General features: G+C 54.0%; 3 non-coding genes and 1 pseudogene across 3 annotated transcripts; all 4 read right to left on the bottom strand.

Annotated features, from left to right (window-relative positions):
- Positions 1–1,241: 1,241 nt before the first annotated feature.
- LOC140585802 (U5 spliceosomal RNA) lies at positions 1,242–1,355 on the bottom strand. Its single transcript, XR_011987740.1, has one exon. It is a non-coding gene; the product is annotated as a U5 spliceosomal RNA (small nuclear RNA).
- Positions 1,356–1,781: 426 nt separating this feature from the next.
- Positions 1,782–2,011, bottom strand: LOC140586033 (U2 spliceosomal RNA; annotated as a pseudogene).
- Positions 2,012–3,976: 1,965 nt separating this feature from the next.
- LOC140585720 (U5 spliceosomal RNA) lies at positions 3,977–4,090 on the bottom strand. The gene has a single exon (XR_011987658.1). It is a non-coding gene; the product is annotated as a U5 spliceosomal RNA (small nuclear RNA).
- A 415-nt stretch (positions 4,091–4,505) lies between these two features.
- LOC140586017 (U2 spliceosomal RNA) lies at positions 4,506–4,704 on the bottom strand. The gene has a single exon (XR_011987948.1). It is a non-coding gene; the product is annotated as a U2 spliceosomal RNA (small nuclear RNA).
- Positions 4,705–9,299: the final 4,595 nt, after the last annotated feature.

A 9,299-nucleotide genomic window follows, 5' to 3' on the forward strand; every position in this document is an offset into this window, starting at 1 on the left:
GCAGGTTGGCGCATCCCTCCAGAGTGTGTCCGAAGCTGTGACACTGTCGGCAGAAGGGAGGCTGTCCGGAATAAAACAAGTAAGCCTTATTGCCCTGTACATTAAAATAGGCTGGGGGATGACTAAAACCGCCCGCGCCATTAGCGTCCGGGCGCAGGCGGGCCTGGAACTGGCGTCGTCCAGTCCAGATCCCCAGCTCATCCCGAATATCCTTGTGGCCAGGAAGGAGGTCCACATACTTGTTCAGGAACTGGCGGACGGCCTCGGCGGTGATATGAGGATTGAAACAATGTACAGTTATCACTCGCTTGTCGGGCCACCACAGCGGCTCGATGGTATACTGACCCAGGAGAGGGTACTGGGCCCTCTCCTTGCTCCGCTCCAGGACCTTGGAGTAACTCTCGTCGGTGGACAGGGTGACCTCGAAGAACTGGTGAGGTCCATTCCGCTGCACACAGAGGATGTCCTCCATGCGGAGGCCCAGCTCCCCGAAGGCCACCTCCCGGATGAAGGCCAGGCGGTCAGGGAAGGTGCCCACCTCCCCTTCAGCCCTCCAGCAGAACCGGGCGGTATTACGCAGGCCACCGCCTGCTACCAGCCACGGCCCGCTGAAGGGCTTCCTCGCAGCACCGCCGGCCGTCGCCATCCGGGATGGTCCACCGACGTCGTTCCTGGAGCAGAGTCCTCCTGCCGCCGTGGTCCCGACGTCCGCCGTGGTCCTGCTGCCGTCCGCCAATCCGGGATGAGCCGAGGAATGCTAAACTATTAAAAACACCTAAGAAATAAAAACACCAGTTCACCCAACAGGGCGGCGGGCAGGCCACCAGCCACTGCGGGATCCCCAGCCTAATAAAAACGAAAATAAAAGCAGGGATAAAAGGCTAAAAGGAAGGCACGGGTCGCCCCGTGGCAGCGGCGGTCAAGCCACCTACTGGTCACGCATTAGGGTCACCGTGCCTTCCTCTAAAAAACCCGACGCAGTCCTTTAAAAGCGATAAAAAGAGCGTAAAATCCACTTGATCTTAGCCAAAAGGCCGAGAAGCGATACCCACAAATTGCGCCCCGCCGGGCGCCGGCATGCGGGATGCCGACGGAGCTGGCGCGGCTCAGCCCTCACCAGCCCCTCTGGCAGGTGTCGCCCGGCGAGTCCACGCGTGATCCAGGGAGACCACAGCCGCGCCACCGGGCACCTAACGCCAGCCGCTAAGCCGGGCCCAGTCTTCCTTTGACAGCAGCAGTGCAGCTCTGCTTGGGCAGAGCCTCCAAAAATACCATGAACTCATCGCTATCCCTCTCCACGGAAATCTTTAGTAAAAGGCGAAAGATTAATACGGGATGAAGAGAGACCCGAGTCGATATGAGGCCGCCGCCAAGCCCGTCGCCGTTAGCCGGGCCTGCGTGACGCCCCCGCTCGGAGTAGAATGCCCAGGGGCGTCGCAGCCGCCGTCCTCGGGGCCCCGACTCCTCCCTGTCCTCCTGTCCTCTCAAAAGACAGCAATCATTTTAACAAACATGAGGGGAAATTCAAAAGGCAAAGATGACATCATGCCTTACCTCAGCGCAGCTGTCCACCGCACAAACAGTGTGTCACCTTCCTTTAAAAAAAAAAAAAAAAAAAAAAAAGAAAAACGGCGGGAAACGGGGGCCACGCACAGACAGGGCCCCCCCCCTCACAGCACTCAGTCTATTAGTCACTCACTCACTCACTCACTCACTCAGTCAGTCAGTCAGTCAGTCAGTCAGTCAGTCAGTCAGTTCTGCCTTTCGACAACAGGGGGCAGTAGAGGTGCACCATTCCCGGAAGCACTGCAATACCGGGTCGATGCGTGGAGCGGACGGGGCAAGCCCCACTTCCGGCTCCCTGTTCCAAAAATCCGTTTAATATGTGGTCCCCTCCATGGGGGACGTATCAGATATTAAACTGATAAGAACAGATTTTTTTTTTTTTTTTTTTTTTTTCATCTTTAATCAACATTTCTGCATACAATCTAAGAACAACACATAAAACTATAAAGCCATTTATCACACACTACCCGTAATAAACTAACATCCATACTAAAACCCATACACCTATAAACCCCACTCATAACCTATTAAATCATAATACAACAACGTACATAACACATATTATAAAGCAATCCTATAATACCACATACATAAAACTTTATAAAAAACTTCAAACCTATAACGCCATTACAACACACGTTAAAACAGTATTAAATACATAATTACAGCAGAAATCCTAAAATCTTTAAAATGGTAAAACATCATCCGAAATATCCCCATTAAAACTAAGGTCCCCCCCCGACTCGGCAGCAACTAAAAAAGAGCGTTCATTAGCAAAGTCCTGCTGCCCTGCATAAAAACGTCTCTCTTGGGGGGAGACCAAAACACTTTGCAAATCAATTTGCTCTAAGGGGAAGATCGCTTCTCGGCCTAAAGCAGTGTCCTCGTTCCTCCGGGCCTTCTTCCTCCTCCTGCATTGGACAAACCTGGAGGGAGAGGTTGCGCGCTTTTCAGCCACGGCCACTTGACCCTTACCAGGGGACTCCACCGAAGCGCTGGAGGCCGTGGACTCCCCATCGGCACCGGCGAAGGGCTGTTCCTCGCTGTTCTCAGCTCCCCTCTCGGCTCCCCCGTGCATCTCAGCGCAGCCCGGCAGTGCCTGCTGTCGGGCCCCGTCCACAGCCGAACCCCGAGCAACGGCGTCGGCCCAGGACGGTTTGCGCTGAGGGCAGCTCCGAGCCAGATGGTCCTCACCTCTGCACAGGTTACACCGGAGGGGGCCCTTGCAGTCCTTCGCCAGGTGACCGACGTCCAGGCATCTCCAGCACTTCATGGTGGTACAGGAGTCCGCGGTGTGGCCCAGGCCGTGGCACAAGCGGCAGGAGGAGGGTTGCCCGGAGTAAAAAAGGTAGCCCTTGCAACGACCTATCATAAAATGAGCTGGTGGGTGGCTATACCCATCAGGGGAGCTAGCGTCGGGGCGCAGGCACACCCGGAACTGCCTGCGCCCAGTCCAGACACCCAGCTGGTCTCTCACGTCCCTGTGCCCAGGGACCACGTCGACAAACCTGCCCAGGAAGGCCGCCACCGCTTCAGCTGGAACGAAGGGGTCCAGGACGTGGACGGTGATCACTCTCCGATCCAGCTTCCACAGTGGCTCCACGTCGTAGTGCATCCGGCGAAGCTCTTTCTCCAAGCAGCTGCATGCAGCCAACATCTTCTTGTAGCCTTCTTCCGTGGTGCAAGTCACATAAAAGAAGGCCGAAGACTGGTTGCACTGCACACAGATGATGTCTTCCATAGTGAGTCCCAGGAGGCCGAAGAGCACTTCCCGGATAAAGGCCAGTCTCTCCGGGAAACTCTCCGATTCCTCCTGGTGGGTCCACCTGAAGGCTGCTGTATGCCGGATGACTACGACGGTCCTGTGTGGGCTCCCGGACATCCTGGCGATGGTGGGCAAGAGAGTCCTCGGGAGCCGGGCAGGGAGTCGACGTGTCCCAGCTGGGTGCCTAAACTAATAAAAGCTGGAAATAAAACCCCAAGCTCACCCTGCGGGAACGGCGGTCAAGCCACCCGAACCTGCACGTTAGGCTTGCAAGGGCTACCCAAAATAAAAAAAGCGCTAAAAGGAGACAACAGCTAGCCCCGTGGCAGCGGCGGTCAAGCCACCTGCTGGTCACGCTTTAGGTTCGCTGTTGCCTCCACTAAAAAACCTGGCAATAAAAATCCCTCCAAAAAGCAGCACTTGATCTTAGCCAAAAGGCCGAGAAGCGATACCCACAAATTGCGCCCCGCCAGGCGCCGGCATGCGGGATGCCGACGGAGCTGGCGCGGCTCAGCCCTCACCAGCCCCTCTGGCAGGTGTCGCCCGGCGAGTCCACGCGTGATCCAGGGAGACCACAGCCGCGCCACCGGGCACCTAACGCCAGCCGCTAAGCCGGGCCCAGTCTTCCTTTGACAGCAGCAGTGCAGCTCTGCTTGGGCAGAGCCTCCAAAAATACCATGAACTCATCGCTATCCCTCTCCACGGAAATCTTTAGTAAAAGGCGAAAGATTTATACGGGATGAAGAGAGACCCGAGTCGATATGGGGCCGCCGCCAAGCCCGTCGCCGTTAGCCGGGCCTGCGTGACGCCCCCGCTCGGAGTAGAATGCCCAGGGGCGTCGCAGCCGCCGTCCTCGGGGCCCCGACTCCTCCCTGTCCTCCTGTCCTCTCAAAAGACAGCAATCATTTTAACAAACATGAGGGGAAATTCAAAAGGCAAAGATGACATCATGCCTTACCTCAGCGCAGCTGTCCACCGCACAAACAGTGTGTCACCTTCCTTTAAAAAAAAAAAAAAAAAAAAAAAAAGAAAAACGGCGGGAAACGGGGGCCACGCACAGACAGGGCCCCCCCCCTCACAGCACTCAGTCTATTAGTCACTCACTCACTCACTCACTCAGTCAGTCAGTCAGTCAGTCAGTCAGTCAGTTCTGCCTTTCGACAACAGGGGGCAGTAGAGGTGCACCATTCCCGGAAGCACTGCAATACCGGGTCGATGCGTGGAGCGGACGGGGCAAGCCCCACTTCCGGCTCCCTGTTCCAAAAATCCGTTTAATATGTGGTCCCCTCCATGGGGGACGTATCAGATATTAAACTGATAAGAACAGATTTTTTTTTTTTTTTTTTTTTTTCAATACTTTATTAAACAGTTCTGTACAACAATTAAAATCATACCAATACACAAAGCATATATACATCAATTAGCATCAATTAGCACTGTAATCAAAGCATAATAAAACAGCCTTTTAGGTTCACAAATTAGTAAAAATATATATCCATAAATACTTTATAAAAGGCTAAAACATTCTCAACACACAGTGCTACTTATATATGCTATACAAAACAGAGCATTATTAAAACAACATTAAACAAAACCTCTCCAGAACTGCAAAAAGACACACAACTATAAAACCACCAATACGTTACAATAACAATTAAAACACAACTACAATTAAATGGCCATTTACAAAAATAAAATGTCACCATAAATGCCACCTATTAAAAACTAAAACCATTAAAAGAGGAACACACCCGCCGACCTCCAACCTCTATGCCAGGGTCAGGTTGAGACCGGGTCATACATATTTCCAAACACTTAAAATCAGCACCTCGGGAATAAAACTTGGTCAATCACTTAATATACAGCACAACAAGTAAAATGTTAGATGTTAATAAATACAATGATTATTAATATTAATAAATAAGTGCTAAAAAAGATCAACCAAAACCATGCTTAATTGATTATGCACATGCTGTTAGTTAAAAACATTTTAATTAAAACACACGCACAAAAACAACAAAGCACACTCACCTAAAACCCGAAGTACCTCCTGTGTGCTTCAGAAAAGTGCGTCACGTCAACCCTGTAGAATGGAGCGTCACCACCTAAACGAAACGGGGCTAAAGCCAAAAGAGGCCCTTCCACCTCTCCTTGGCCTCGTGATAGCCCCGCTGGATGACGTCAGTCTCCATCCTGAAACCCAAGTCGGCCCGGATTTTACGGAATACCCCTTGTGCCTCCAGATGAACCCCTCTGCGGATGAGCGCGGTCCTGGCATTCCACAGCTCTCGCTTGGTAATGCTGACCAGCAGCCACATCCAGGGGCCGAAGGGGTTATGGAGGTTGGGGTCCCACCCCTTCAACACCTTGTCGTAGGTCAGACCGGGCTGCGGGTCCACACGTCCACACAGGCCCGCTACCAACCCCCAAACTCTCTGTGCATGCCCACAGTCCCAAAACACGTGCCTGATGGTCTCATCCTCGCTGCACTCGGGCCTGGGGCAGCGGGGGTGTCTGGTCAGCTTATGCCTATGTAAGACGTCCCTGACTGGCAGCTTACCATGAAGGCACTGCCAGTTCAGGTCCTGCAGCCTGTGATCCAAACCCTTAGGCTGGATTCTCGCCCATGTGCCTTCCTCCAGGCCCAGCATGGCCCGAGTATCCCTATGACCAAGCAAAGCACTGTAAAGCGCTCTATGCTTGGTCAAGGCCTCTGTCTTGACACCTGCCGGAAAAGACTTACTCCACTTGACAGCGTGGCTGTAGTGGGCCGGCAGGGTCTCAGCCTTGGGGCCGAGGTTGGTCCACGACGCCACCAGACGTCTCATGGGGAGAGCCAGCCACAGACGCACAAAGTGCTGATGGGGGTGCTCGAGGGGAGCTGCCAGGCGCGCGCAGAGCTGCGAGAAGAACAGGCAGTCAAGCTTGAGAGGAAAGTCAATAACATCCCTCCCCCCACTGTCCTTTCCGAGATACATCACTTCCCTACGCACGTACTCGTACCTGCCCCCCCAGACGAGGTTGAAAACGTCCTTCGTCAGGCCTCTGCGCATGAAGCGGGGCAAAGGGTACACATGTGCAAGGTAGAGCAGGGTGGGAAGAATATCCACTTTTAAGGCTAAGACCTTACCTTGGAAGGACAGGGACCTGGACTTCCACAGTCCGATCTTCCGCCTGGCGATCGCCAACCGCTCCTCCCAGTTCAAACGGGCGGCACCATCCGAAAGGAAGTTGACCCCCAACACTTTGAGAGGTCCGTCACAGAGGGTGAGACCCCCTGCGACGTCCTCCCTCGCCTTCCAGCTGCCGAAATACTTGGCCACCGACTTACTGAGGTTGAGCGTCGCGCCGGAGGCCCTACCGAACGCATGAACAAGGCTCATGGCATGACCGAGAGACTGATCAGAGCAGACGAAAAGGGTGGTGTCGTCCGCGTACTGGGTCAGCCTAACAGATTTCCCCCGGCTTCCTGGGATAAGAAGGCCATCGACCCCGGGGTGGGCGCGGATGGCGCACGCCAGTGGCTCTATATAGAGCGCGTAGAGGAGGGGGGAGAGGGGACATCCCTGCCTCACTCCACTCAGCTGGGGCACCAAGTCACTCAGGAAGCCATTGATAACAACATGGCTTCCAACTTCGTTATACAAAGTGTGTAACCACCCCAGATAATTGGGTCCAAAGCCAAACTTACCCAATACTTGAAACAGGAAGCGGTGATCTACCCGGTCGAAGGCTTTCTCCTGGTCCAAGCTGACCAGCAGGAGAGGGAGGTTCCTGTCCTCCACCCAGGCGATGGCGTCGCGGATGAGATGGAGATTCCACGTCGCCGATCGACCCGGTACTCCACACGTCTGATCGCTGTGAACCAGATGAGCCATGGCCTTCTTCAGGCGTTCTGTAAGGGTCTTTGCAATGAGCTTTGTGTCTACACAAAGCATGGTCAGGGGCCTCCAGTTGCCAAGGTCGGCACGATCGCCCTTCTTGTGCAACAAAGAAAGAACCCCTGACCTCATGCTCCTAGTGAGCAAACCCCGGCGCTGAACGTCCTCTACAACCTGCAGTAATTCCGGCCCGAGGACATCCCAAAAAGTGGAATAAAATTCCACCGGGAGCCCATCAAGGCCCGGTACCTTGCGGCGGTTCATCTTGCCAAGCACTGCGGTCAGCTCGGCCAAGGTGATGGGGGCTTCTAAGCCGTCACGAATGTCACTGGGAAGGCAAGGTGAGATGTTGTCTAGGAACCGCTCCCCTGCAACCGGGTCCGTGTCCCTAACCTTAAAAAGATTGTGATAAAACAATTTAGCAACCTCCAGCATGTCTGATGTTGTTGTTACCGTATCGCCATTTAAGGCCCGGAGAGAGTCGAAGGTCTTCTCCTCCCGGGCTTCCCTGGCTCTCTGGAAAAAATGAGTATTGCACTTTTCATTGTTTTCCAAAAAGAACATTCTGTCGCGGAGCATTTGGGCCGAGGCAGCCTGTGCATGCAGGCGCCTCAGCTCACCCTTTATATCAAGCAGTCGCTCGTGGTCGATGGTGCCCCCGCTGTTGTGAGCGGCGTATTCATCCCGCAACCTTCTCTCCAGCTGCAGAATGGAGAATTTCTTCTCCATCCTGCGCTGCTTGCTGTACTGCATGGAGAAGGTTCGGATCCTATCCTTCACACTCTCCCACCATTCGGCCACGGAGGGGAAGGTAGGCTTGTCCTTCTGCCACTCGGAGAAGTGATCTAAAAAAAGGTGTCTAAAATCGCTCTCCTCCAGGATCTGCAGGTTCATTTTCCAATAGCCACCCCCATATTCAGGGGCGTCTATGGAAACAGTGGCCTCCACTGCCAAGTGGTCAGTGGGCCACTGTGGGGAGAGGGACACCTTTTTAAAAACAACGGGGGGTGAGGCTAAAATATAGTCGATGCGACTGCTGGCTCCGCGACTATTGTGCCAGGTGAAGCCCGGCATGCTGGGGTTGCATATCTTAAAACCATCAACAAGTTTAAAGGAACGAATAAAATGGCGAAAGTGCCCAGAGCTGACATCCTGTCTACCCTCCAACGAGATGTTAAAGTCCCCTCCTAAAATCAAGTGTCGATCTGTGACACAGAACGGGGACAACTCTTCAAAGAGAGTTATACGGGACGAGGCCTCCACTGGAGCGTAGACACATATGGCCCGGAGGCGCTGTCCCCTCCATGTGGCGTCCACCCCCAAAACCCTACCTTGAAGAACGGTAAACGATCTTACTTCTTCAAAGGCGCGGTCGCCAAAAAGGATCCCGACGCCTGAGGAGTGGACACCACCTACGCTCCAGTAGGATCTACCCCTCTTCCATTGTCGTGAAAAGAGAGCCTCGTCCCGCTGGTCCCGGAGGTGGACTTCCTGCAGAAAACAAATGCTGAAGGGAGAAGATGCCAGCTGATTAAAAACAGATGTGCGCTTTAAAACGTTCCTCAAACCCCTGACATTCAAGGTGACAATATTAAAATTGGCCATGAAATGTTAAAAAGGTAAAATACAATTACAAACAACACACTAAAATAATAAAAGCCAGCCATTAAAAACAATACCGCATTACTGCCCCCCCTCCTCAGTCAAACCCAAAAGGCCCCCCAGTTCCAGCCCCCCCAGGTACTCCTGTTCATTTGCTTTGTCCTGCACACTACTGTACTCCTGGGGGGGCGCAGGGGACTGTCCCAAGTCCCACACCAGATGGGGGGCCCCCAATGTCGGGGAGGGGGGACTCTCTCGGCCTTGGTCCCCGGCCGCCACTGCTGGCAAGGTGGCAGCCGGAGGGCTGGATGCGTCGGGTTGTGCCTCCCTTCTGCTCTTCTTCCTCCTCCGGGGGGATGCGCCGCTCTTTCTCCTCCTGCTGCTGACACCTGGAGCCAGGACTGGAGACCCCTCCTGCATTGCAATCGCTGTCGCTGGGGCCTCCTCCACCTCGGCCAGGGCATCTCCTCCTGCCCCCGCCGCCG

This window comes from Paramormyrops kingsleyae, unplaced genomic scaffold (assembly GCF_048594095.1).
Source record: "Paramormyrops kingsleyae isolate MSU_618 unplaced genomic scaffold, PKINGS_0.4 ups35, whole genome shotgun sequence".
NCBI classification, from domain to species: Eukaryota; Metazoa; Chordata; class Actinopteri; order Osteoglossiformes; family Mormyridae; genus Paramormyrops; species Paramormyrops kingsleyae.